The following is an 11,958-nucleotide window of genomic DNA, read 5'->3' as shown; positions in this document are numbered from 1 at the left end:
CAGGGAGGCCAGGAAAAGTGCAGCAGGGCCAGAGTACCTGCAGGCAACTGCTGAGAGGGCCAATATGTGAAGATTTGAGGAAGAAGCAAAAGCTGTAGTGGAGATTAAGAAATACCAGTAACATGGGACATCATCCTAGGAAAGCTGCACGAATCAGGCAGAGACAAGCCAACAGAAAGGACACTTGGGCTGCAACCAATAAGGCCATAGGGGCAGATCTGCACAAACCCTTTGGATGGAACATCATGATGCCATGTGCCCCCGATGCCAGAAGTGGAGCTATAGGACCTGTTTGCCCAGCTGGATTTCCATCTTGCTTTGGTCCTATCCCTTCTTTCTATGCCCTTATATTTGAATGGAAATGTCCATTCTGTACCTTTATATATTGAATACACTTGTAAATTGCTTTTAAATTTACAAGAGCTTACAATGTAAGATTGACTTGAGCCTCAAAAAGACTTTGGACTTGAATTTTGAGTAATCTCAGAACTGTTGAGACTATGAGGACTCTTGGGAATGGACTAAATGTACTTTGTATTGTCAGATGAATGTGAGATTTTGGGAACCAGGGGCAGAATGTTATGGTTTATATTTGGAGTCCCACAAAAGCTCATGTGTGAGGTAATGCAAGACGATTTGGAGGAGAAATGATTGGGTTATAGCTTAACCTAATCTGCGAATTGATCCCTGATGGGATTAACTGGGTGGTGGCTGGGAGCGGGCAGGGTGTGGCTAGAGGAAGGAGTTCATTGAGGGCGCTGCTGTGGGGTATATATTTTGTATCTGAAGAGTGGAGTCTCTCTCTCACTCTCTCTGTCTTCTGATCATCATGTGAGCTGCTTCCCTCCGCCACTTTCTTCCTCCATGTTGTTCTGCTTCACCTTGAACCCCAAGGAATGGATCCAGCCTTCTATGGACTAAGACCTATGAAACCATGAGCCCTCAAATAAACTTTTCCTCCTCCACAATTGTTCTGGTTGGGTCTTTTAGTCACAGCAGTGAAAAAGCTGCCTAAAACACATGAGAAAAACAATTTAGAGGTCAGGGAAAGGTTTATGTTGGCTCCTGGTTTCAGTCCAGAGGTCTCCTTGCTCCATTGCTTTGAGCCTGGGAAGGGGCAGAGCATCATGGCAGAGGCATAGTAAAGAAAAAATTTTGGTGCTCACAGCAGCCTGGAAGCAGAGACAAAGAGAGAGCAGGGGCCAGTGACAAGAAATAACCTTCCAGGGCATCCCCCTTCTGCCAGTAATCTACTTCTTCCAACTACACCTCTGCCTACAATTTCCACCATCTCCCAGAAGTCAATTCAGCTGTCAATGTGTCAGTCCATTGATAAGGTCAGAGCCTTTGTGACCAATCATTTCCCAAAAGCCCCACCTCTGAACACTGCTGCATTGGGGACCAAGCTTTCAGCACATGAGCATTTTAGATCTAAACCATAACAACAGGTTGCCAGGAAGTAAACCACAGCATATATTGATAGACCATATCATCCTTTCTTCAAAAATATTAAGTTAAAAATCTTGCAGCTATTGAAGCCCAAGGGGTTCACTGATTTAATTGCTAACAACTTATGCTTCCATCTACTACCATTGAAAGATGACTGGTAATGATGAGTTAATTCTCACAGGACCTACTGAGAGAATTTGTTCTTTTCACATGTCTGTAGAAAACTGAAATCATTAATGAAAAATAAAAGATGATAGAATAGGAAGACAGCTTTAAGGGAATAAAATCTACTTGAAATAAAATGCTCCTGTCCCCTCATCTCTATGCCCATTTATTTTCTTCAACAATTTTTATGCTCATTTATTCTTCCCTAAGGAGCATTTCCAGTTTCATTCCAAAGTCTGGCTCCAGCTCTTTGTATATACATTTAATTTTTAAGCTGTGAAGTGCAGTATAATATGCCCAGTGCATTGTGAGTAACAGATAAATATTTATTGAATTAATAAAAATGATACATATTATTTTGTTATTTTCCTTCTTCACATATGTATTTTCTTCTTTCATTTATGCTAGAGCAGAACTAGGCACTGCTCTAATAGCTGCTTAGATGATTTGATACATTTATTACTTCCTGCCTTTCTCAATCACTATTTGACTCCTGGACTTTTGTAACTGAATATTTTTTTATTTTCCAAAACTATTTCAAGTGTAGGAATGACAAGGAATCCAGTAGAGATAGAAACGCAGAATGTGAGCTGTATTAAGAAAGAATAATTCTTAACAGAGATAAATACCAAAATGGCAAAGAAACATTCTTACATTTTTTTCTTGTTCCTCTTTGTCCATTCTTCCACTCCCTCCTTCTGTCATCCAGGTTTTTCAACATTTCTGTCCTTAGACTGAAGTAATGCAAATCCATGTTGCTAATGTTCTTCACACATTTGACTTCTCAAAGCTATGCCTATCCTACCTAGGTGGTAATGGATTGCAAGAGTTTCTAAGAGACATCAGAGCAAGTCAGTCACAGAGCAAGCCAGAGGAAGCACCTGGGTCTGCTGCTCTTCCATTATGAGTAGCCTCATTAGAACAAGCCATTCATGCCGATTAGATCTTTGTCTTAGATCTGCAAGATGATGCATGGTCATCATGACTGCTGTAATTAGAACACTGTTTATGGAGTTTTACAGAGTGCATAGCATTGAGCTTGGCACTAGAAAATCAAGAGGTCATAAGAAATACCTTCTTCACAGCCTACAAGCAACTTGAAGATCCAGTGTGTGCTTGTGCATGTGAGGATGGTAACTGGGAAAATTAAATTTTAAAGTTTGGAATTGAAAACTTAAATTGGAAGATTAGTGAATTTTTTCAACTGGCTATCCTTAAAATCGTGCAATATTAACAGAAAATATAGAATAAAAATATGAAAAATAAGAAGAGAGCTTTTATAGAAAATGAACTCTTTCTAATTTTTAGCCTAACTTTAATTTTGATTATACCCTTTAAATTTAAAAAAAGTTAAAATATCAGACTGCATATGCTAAATACAAAACAAGTAATTGGTGTGCAAGCAACAAATATGAAAGTTCACAGGAGAAAAGAGTCTGGGAATTATCCTGGATGCTCCTCCAAGTAAACTTAGTACATACAATTTCCATCCTCAAGGAACTAAAACTCAATTCAGGTTGTTATGTCACAAAAAAAAAAAAAAAAAACTGTAGCCACTATGTGACAAGGAAACTTTTCTGAATTAATGATATCTACTTTATACACAGTCTTCCAAAATAATTCAGTCTTAACATGTTCATAAGTATACACAGACCAAAAGTGTCCAAAATATCTATCAGATAGTATTCCTGTATATGTCATATTGAATAACTAAAGCTCATTTGTCATTAGATGATTATTAATATACAACAAAATGCCATAAAACTTCTTTAAGATGCTTTTGATGATTGAACATCTTATTTCTCTCAAAGAGGTCCAATTTCATCCTTGCCCAATAAAATTTCATGCTATCTTTTCAGCAGCATCCAAGCCTAGTGCAAAGTTTCACTTGTCCAAGCCCCACCCCAAGACTGAATCAATGATTGCAAGGAGTGACTTCTGTGAGCCTGGCAAGGAGGGACTTCTGCAGTCAGCAACCCAGGCTTCTCTCTTTCACAGGCTTGGGATGTAGAACAAGGTCAAAATATTTAATTTGGAAGCTACATATTCCTCTGCTGGTTTACCTTAGGAGGTCTCAAACATTGAGCTATTTGGTTTACAAAGAACTTCCAATACAAGGGCGCCAATTCCACCATGCGGCCTGCGCAATGGTTTCATTAATGAGGTTCTTGGCATAAAGTTAGCTAGAACAGATCGAAATAAAACACACAGACTCAGTTACCTTATTTCTATTGCCAGGTCCGAGACGGCTCCCCTCTCTGGCTCCAACCTCTAACCGCCCAGCAGGGCAGCAAGGATTACTCAGGGCTAGCAGGAGAGAGAGAGAGTGAACACGCCTGGGAGTAGCCTTTTATTGGGGAACAAGAAATTCAGGGGAGAATTCCATCCAATGAAGGTTGAGGGGGGACTGCACTCCAAGGTCAGGGTCAGTGATTGGGCCCCCGGGGTCAGTGGTCAGTCACACCCCCACACGGATGAGTTCTCTCATCAGGAAAGGGCCGTGAAAGTTCCGACACAGCCAGAACGCCTCAGACCCTTAACGGGAGCCTCCCAGTCACGTGTCAGGATGGCTTCCCACACAAGGGCAGGCAAAAGAGATTGGTTTCATTCGGGCAAGGAGGACAAAACCTGAAAAATGAAACACTGTTCATGGCTCTTGATTACAAGTGACAGAAATCCAATTAAAACTAGTTTAATCAAAAAGAGAATTAGTTCCCTTTATTGGAAATCCAGGGGAGAATCTGGCTTCAGGATCTCCAGTTAATAAAGTTTTCTCTCTCCTCTCACTCCTATTCTTGTGGCAGCTTCTCTATATGAATTAGCTTCATTCTCTCAAGCTATGGAGGCTGGGGATGGGATAGTCAGAGCTGGAGAGTAGAATTTGAAGAAAGATACCTAGAAGTCAGTTGGCCATTAGCTACATAAATACAGAGCTCAGGAGAAAACTATCAACTAATAATTTTCATAAAGCATGATGTCATAATAATGTATATGTAGCATCATCTAAATACAGGCACTTTACTAAGCAGTAAAACTCACAAGGCCTTCAAAATCCTGTGAGGTAGTCTCAGAGATTTAAGTGTTTTGTCCAGATTCCCATAACTACCAACCTGGGGGCTGCCATACTCTAACCCAGGTCAGCCTGATTCCTGTACTACGTGACAATTGACTAAAGTGTAGGCTGCTACAGATCTGCAACCATCCTCCCCAACAATTCCCATCCACAAAGGGAGCTGCCTTGCCCAAGGTTAGGCCCCTTGATAAGAGGTATCCAGGTCCAACCTCCTTTCCTTAGTTTGGAAAACTGCAAAGAATTTCTCACAGGGTCTTCTGAAGCCTCTGTCTCAACTGCACCCCACTTCAGTTTCTACTTCCCCTGCTTCCTTACACGCACTGTTGCCCTGTGTACCCCTGATAAAACTCATGTACACAAAACCCCATCTTAGAGTCTGTTTCCAGGGAGCCAACCGAGGACAAGTTCAAAGCCTGGGATGTTGACCTTTATTATAAACTACCTCTTCAAATCAAGATTGTTGACTTTGCCTGTTTAACTACAAAGAGATATTGAGAAATGAATCATGAAGTTTTGAAAATGAGCAATTTCCAAACAGGGGACAAAAAAATGGTCCCATGACATCCTCAGAAAGGTAACATAATTTTATGTGAATTGTGGACACAGTCAACAATTTTTCAAGGTAAATATTTTATGTTCTCTATTACAAAGCTGAGCAGAAGGCCTTCATCATATTGCTTTACCCTTTTCTGTCTTCCTAGCAAATTAAACTGTTTGATGAACTACCTAAACTTTGAAGCTTCTCCCTTGTGCAGTTTTACAACACCTAGCTCCCCTGCACATTGGAAACTGTTTGGATACAAACTGTTTCCTTGAGGAGCAACTGTGGAGTCATGTACTTTTAAATCGCTGGGAATTTGTTAATATTTGTTCAGGTCCCATGGTATGTAACATAGGCACAAAGTGGCCAGTTCCTAATCTTAACCTGAGTTGCAACAGAATTCACACAAAAAGACAAGGAGCAAAGGGCATGCTGTTCTTTTAGTACTGGAAGTGTATTTCAAGGTCATCTGGTTCCTCCAGAATTTTTTCAGAAAATAGTCATTTTCTTTTCCTTCCCTCTCAATATTTTCACTAGCAAATGTTGGTCTCCGTATTATGTTTTCTGGAATTCTAGAAAGTCTCCCATTTCTTCCAAGTATTTGTCCTCATTGGTTTGACCACTAGAGGTTCTTTTCCTGATGTCAGAGAAAGTTGTCAAAGGGACCAGAAACACTTTAAGTCCTTTCCATACTTGCAAGTTCAGTATGAGTGTGACTGAGTTTATCAGAAACTTTCCAAAGAAGGGATTTTGATGAGTAGGTTATTGGGTAGGAAGATGGGGCAGAAAACCAGCACTGGAACCATTTTTCTCAGGAGACTTTACAGACATCCCATTGGAGCCTCAGGTGACCCTCGGGAAGGAAAATAATTTTAGAAAAATAGGTAAAATTTACAACATATTATCTCTCTAAAGAAGCAGACAGTGGCTCCAGATGTGGGCTTACCTAACTTAATAGCCCTTATTCTAACCACACCCAACATGAGGGGAAACCATCATGTCATCATGGTGAAGAGAAAGCAGGAACAAAGACACAGAACAAACCCTTCCCTCATGAATGTCACTGGACCAGGCTTCAGGACTGAAGGCAGCAGAGAGCTCCACAAAGCAGGGTCAGAAGACTTGGGGCAAATGTCTTCTTCCCAACAAATAGAAAAAGTTCCCATGAGCAGCGTGTGGAAAGGCCACCTTCTCTGTAAACAAGGACAGGAATGTTTGTAAACCTTACTCAGAAGCCTGAGATAGTAGATTTTTGGTCATTTATTGCCTAAATCACCATTTTTTCCCCACTGCCTGCCCTCAGACAGAATTGTACTCTCTGACTGTGACTTTGGAGGCAGGTACAGAAGGAATCACCGAAAGGTATCTGAAGTAAGTGCTTTCCTGAGCAGGTCCCTACATGAAGCTACAGTTCATTCTCAAATAAAATAGTATTTTTCAGGGTGGGGGGGGATTGTTCACTGCTAAGGTTATTCACAGTGACTGTCCCTATAACAGCAATAACATTTAAGAGTTTGATGTCAAAAATGTTCTCCTTGGTTGTGCAGAAATATCTCTGAGTCAACTTTAGTTCTCCAAGAGTATAGGACCCTTATGGGTATCATTAGGATCAAAGTTCATCCAAGTTCAAAGAATTTATACTAAGATATTTATGCATTATCATAGTTCTAGCCACCTTTTCTCCTCTTGGGATGTCAGACTTGGAGCTCAATAGTGTTCTGATGGAGGGAACATAACATAAATAGGGACATAAGCTTGAGAATTAGATAACAGTAAGTCTCGGTTTTACTATTCACTAGGATGTAGATTTGGACAAGTGATTTAATCTCACTAGGCTTTAGTTTCCATGAGGATAAAACAGTAATCCACAGGGATCTAATAGTGTCATCTTGAGAGTTAAATGAAATAAGACATGTTAATCCTTTAGTGTTATCTCTTCAACTCTCACAACAGGTTTATGGATTTGGAGAATGGAATTGAAAGAGACTTGACCTGAGATTTTGCTTCCCTGCCACGTGAGCATGGTCCCTCAGAAGAAAATGCATTCCTTAGGCTGACAGAATGGATATTGAAATCACTTCCTTGACCCACCTCTGAACAAAAATCCACAAGGTTAGTAACTAAGGGGCAATTTCACAACTCTAAAACCTCAGTTTACATTTCCCCTCAAATAATCTACTTTTTAAAAATCAAGGTAAGAAGAAGAGAGACATTAAATTTTACGAAGCCAAAAATATAAATAATCCATCAAAAAACAAGTGCCTCCAAAACTTGCTTCATGACAGAAAAGCAAAAATAATCTTACATTCAATTCTAGAAAGTAAATGTTTTAACCTTCTATTTCTCTTCTACTTGTAACAATAGAAGTAAGATAATTACCCACCTGTAGGAACATTTTTCAAACACACATGTCATCTCTGAGGCTGTGTGCTGTCACATAGACTTTAGAATTCAGACTACCTGACTCTAATCTCCACTTTATCGTTAACTAGCTGTGTGGTGATACTCAGTATTTCTGAGCTACCAGGCTCTCGTCTTTAAATTGGAGATATTAATTGCTACCTTCAACCGACATGGTAGGCTCATGTTGCCTTGGCAACCATTCTTCCACACCTTTTCCAAGCCCTCAGAGCCCTCCACCCAGCGGAGGTGAAAATTGCCATTCACTTTCCCAGCTTCTCTCATAATTAGGAACAGGAATGTGACTCTTTCATGGCCACCATAACATAATAGGAAGTCTTCAAGAGTGTTCTGGAAGAAAGCATTCCTCCCTAATAAATAAAAGAAACACAAGAAAAAAATATATTGTGTTATGTGGAGAAATCAGCCACAATGGTTTAACCATATTTGGGCATGTTTTCTGTTATCTGCAGAACAAACACCCTAACTTCTATATTTTTCCTTTAGAGATCCTGAAGGAAGAATAAGTGAAAAACTTCAGTGAAGGTTCAAAGGTTACAGTGCCTATGCATAATATTATCCTTAAATCTATTACTTTTTCTGTAAAATTAATTCTACTCTTCCCAATAGTTTGTTGATTCAACTACCTACCAGTTACTTATTTAATTATTCTCAACCTGTTTGCTTGCCTGCAAATTGCAGTTAATAATACTTACTTCATGGGGTTATTTCAAGAAACATGCAAACAAGATGCAGCATCTATCACTAGAGGTGACTCCCTTTCAAAGTGAAGTGGCACATCCTGATAAGGTCCAGAATTTCTTGGTGTTGATGGAACTGGATTAGAAAATTGCTTAGGTTCTTTGCAAAATTGTCCATAAATAAGGATCTGGCAGAGTTGAACAAGTTAGCAGGTGAAGAGAGGAAACGATGATAAATAGCTATTTCAAAGGAGAATGAGTCCAGATTGGAATGTAAAATGGCCTAGCTGCTTTGGAAAACAGTGGGGAAGTTCCTCAAAATATTAAACACAGAGTTACCATATGACCTAACAATTCCACACCCCAGTTATATAACTAAGAAAATTTAAGACAGTCATTGAAAAAAAATTACTTCTTCTTGTGTCCATGGATGGTAGCACTACTCACAGTAGTGAAGAGGTACAAGCAACCAAGAAATCCATTGATTGAGGAAAACATGAACATGTGGCATGTTTATACAATGGAATATTACTTTGCAATAAAAATGAAGTACCAATATATGCTATGTCATGAAGTACTGACACATACTACAACATGGATGAACATTGAAAAGAATATGCAAAGTAAAAGAGGACAGTCACAAAAGAGCATAGTGTATGATTCCAATCATACACAGTGTTCAAATTAGCAATCTAAAGAGAGAGATTAGGTTGCCCAGGGTTTAAGGGAGAGGGTGAAGGAAAGGATTGGGTATCAATTAGGGAGTGACAGCTAATGAGTATAGGACTTATTTAGGGGTGAGAAATAATTATAAAATTGGCTATGGAAATGATTACAAAAATCTGTGAATATAGTAAAAGCCATTGAATTGAACTGCACATTTTAAGTGGGTAAATTGTGTGGCTATGTTAGTTATATCTCATCAAAGCTGTTTTTCAAAGATAAGCATAGAGGAAAAAATGGCTTCAATGTCAGAGGATGAGAAACATCCTCAGAAAAAGAGATCAACCTTCAAATATTTTTGCAAAAATGCTCCTGTTTATAACCAATTTGTGGAAGTCAAATGTGCAGTATAAGATAGTATTTGGAGCAATTTTATAATTTACCCAAGAAAAGGTATACCACAAAGAAAAAGAAAAAGAACTAATCAACACTTGATACATCCTTTATTCTAATTAGTGCATCGATTCATAACCTTCAGCGTATTCATTGTAAGAGAAAGTATCATTATTTGCATAATATTTAGTTTCTGTTTAAAGATAACATTCCAACTGTGTTAATCAGATTTTCATCTCTGTGACCCAAATACCTGATAAGAACAACTTAGAGGAGGAAAAGTTTCTTTGTGGCTCACAGAGGTTCAGTCCATGGTCAGCCAATTCCATCACCTTGGGCCTAAGGGGAGGCAGAATACTATGGTGGAAGGAAGGACAGTGGTGGAGGAAAGTTGCTCACCTCATGGTGGCCCAGGAAGCAGAGAAAGAGAGGAAGTGAGTGGCCACAGGGCGGATGCATCCTTCCCAGGCATGTCGACAGTAACCCGCTCCTTCAGCCACGCCTACAGTTACCATCCAGTTAGTTCATTCAAACTGGGATGGACTGATTAGGTTATATCTCTCATAATTCAATCATTTCACCTCTGAATATTCCTGCATTAAGAGGATTTGAGGGACACCTCATAGCCAAACCACAACACCAATCAAGCTATTTGTTGATGATTAGTTAACTACCAGGAAATGTTGGTATCTTTTTAAATAGATTTGATTTCAGAGCTTCTTTCCTGGTACCAATTATTTTAGATAAGAAGTTAGATTGCATCTACACAGGTAGAGACATGTTCTTGGAAGTTGTCAATAGCTCTTTTATATTTGGTGATTCGTGTCAAGGATCCCAAGAGGAATCCTTCCTAAGAAGCAGTTTATATGTTTAGCTTAGTATACATTTCCTAGAACTTTCTTTAAAGACCAGATCTTATGACAGAACTATTTTGAGGAGAACCTAAAACAATCCAATCCAGATCTCCCAGCTCCATGCCAAGCTAAGTTTTTTCTACAATACCTCTGTGACATTTTAAATAACATCCTTCAGCTGTAACAAGAATTTAAGGATGAAATCTCCTGAAGAACAAAAATGAAAACATGTGCAGATTGAAGGGGCAATTTAAAAGGCTATTGTGGTCATTAATGTCCTCTGGAACTTGATACAGCTATACACAGGGACACACACACAGGGTTTTGACAAAGAGATGCTGCTGAGTTTTGCTAGAGCTTAGATCCCAAAAGTTGATTTTAATTTTTGATACTGCCCACCATGCTGCTGCCTAAAGCAAGAGATATTGCTGAGTCTTCAAATGCACTTGTGTAAAGTCATATTGTTTAAAAGGGTTTTCTTTTTTCTTTTGCTTGCCACATCCGAAATTCTTGCTTTAATAGAAATACTCTTTTTAAGAATCAAGAATTAAGGGGAGGAAAAAAAGAGTTGTAGAGGACGATAACGAAAGCAGTTATCAAATATTTGGTATCAAATACCAAAATATTTTCCTCAGGCCCACATGACAGATATTGCTAATCCATTGCTTCACACTGCCAATGATTTATTGTAAATAAATAAGTAGGGAAACATTTACCATCACTGCTTATGCTACTGATTCATAAGAGTCCAGAAGATAAAGTGCTGATTGCTCTAAGTTATTAAAATCCTACCTACTCTTTAAGACACAGAGCAAATTCCATCTTCTTCACAAAGCCATGCAGGTCCAGGCCCAAGTTCTATAGCATAGACAGCAGACACATGGACATCTTGATAGACTTTACATCAGAATGCAAATCTTGGCCCTGCCACACCTTGCTAAGGGACTTCTGTCTTTAAATTTTAACAACAATGAAAGTATTTTACTGGAACCTTATATGCAATGCAATATTTCTAATCCTTACAAGCAGGTGACTATTATTATTCTCCATGGTAGCACTGAGGAAACAGCAGTAAATAACTGGGCTAGGGTAGCACATTCAGTAAATGAATCTCCAAATTTCAACAAATATGTATACTCCAATTTATTATTCTACCTCTCTCACTTCATATATCACTTAATAGATACTCAATCAGTAGTGGTGCTTATTACATATGCATTAAACAACATTTTGGGGGGGATTTTAAAGACCATATTAACTAACCACTGTGTTCTCAGAGGGGCTGAGCTTCACACGTACAATAGGCAACCTGGACCTTGAATGTTACATTCTACGAATTCCATGCATGTATGACTATGTCAGAATGAACCCCCTATTATATATAACTATAATGTTTTAATAAAAACATTAAAAATAGTTTTTTTAAAAAAAACTGTAGCAGAGATCCAAAAGCTATAAAATTCGAAAAATTAGATATCTGCCATTTCTCTTTTGTTTCTTCTTGGGGGAAAAAAAAGCATTCATCAAAAATGCAAAACAATTTGACCATCATTTACTATATGAAATCCAAATTGATTAACTGGGTATAATAAAATATTTCAAAATATTGCAATTGACAATTAATGGATGCTATAAAAACAGCATCTTTTAATAGCAACGCATGCTAAAATTTCATCAATCACATGTTTTACTCTGGATACAATTTTTTAAAATTTTAAG

The sequence above is a fragment of the Marmota marmota genome, unplaced genomic scaffold (genome assembly GCF_001458135.2).
Source record: "Marmota marmota marmota unplaced genomic scaffold, marMar, whole genome shotgun sequence".
Classification (NCBI taxonomy): domain Eukaryota; kingdom Metazoa; phylum Chordata; class Mammalia; order Rodentia; family Sciuridae; genus Marmota; species Marmota marmota.
This window is presented reverse-complemented; position numbering follows the sequence as displayed.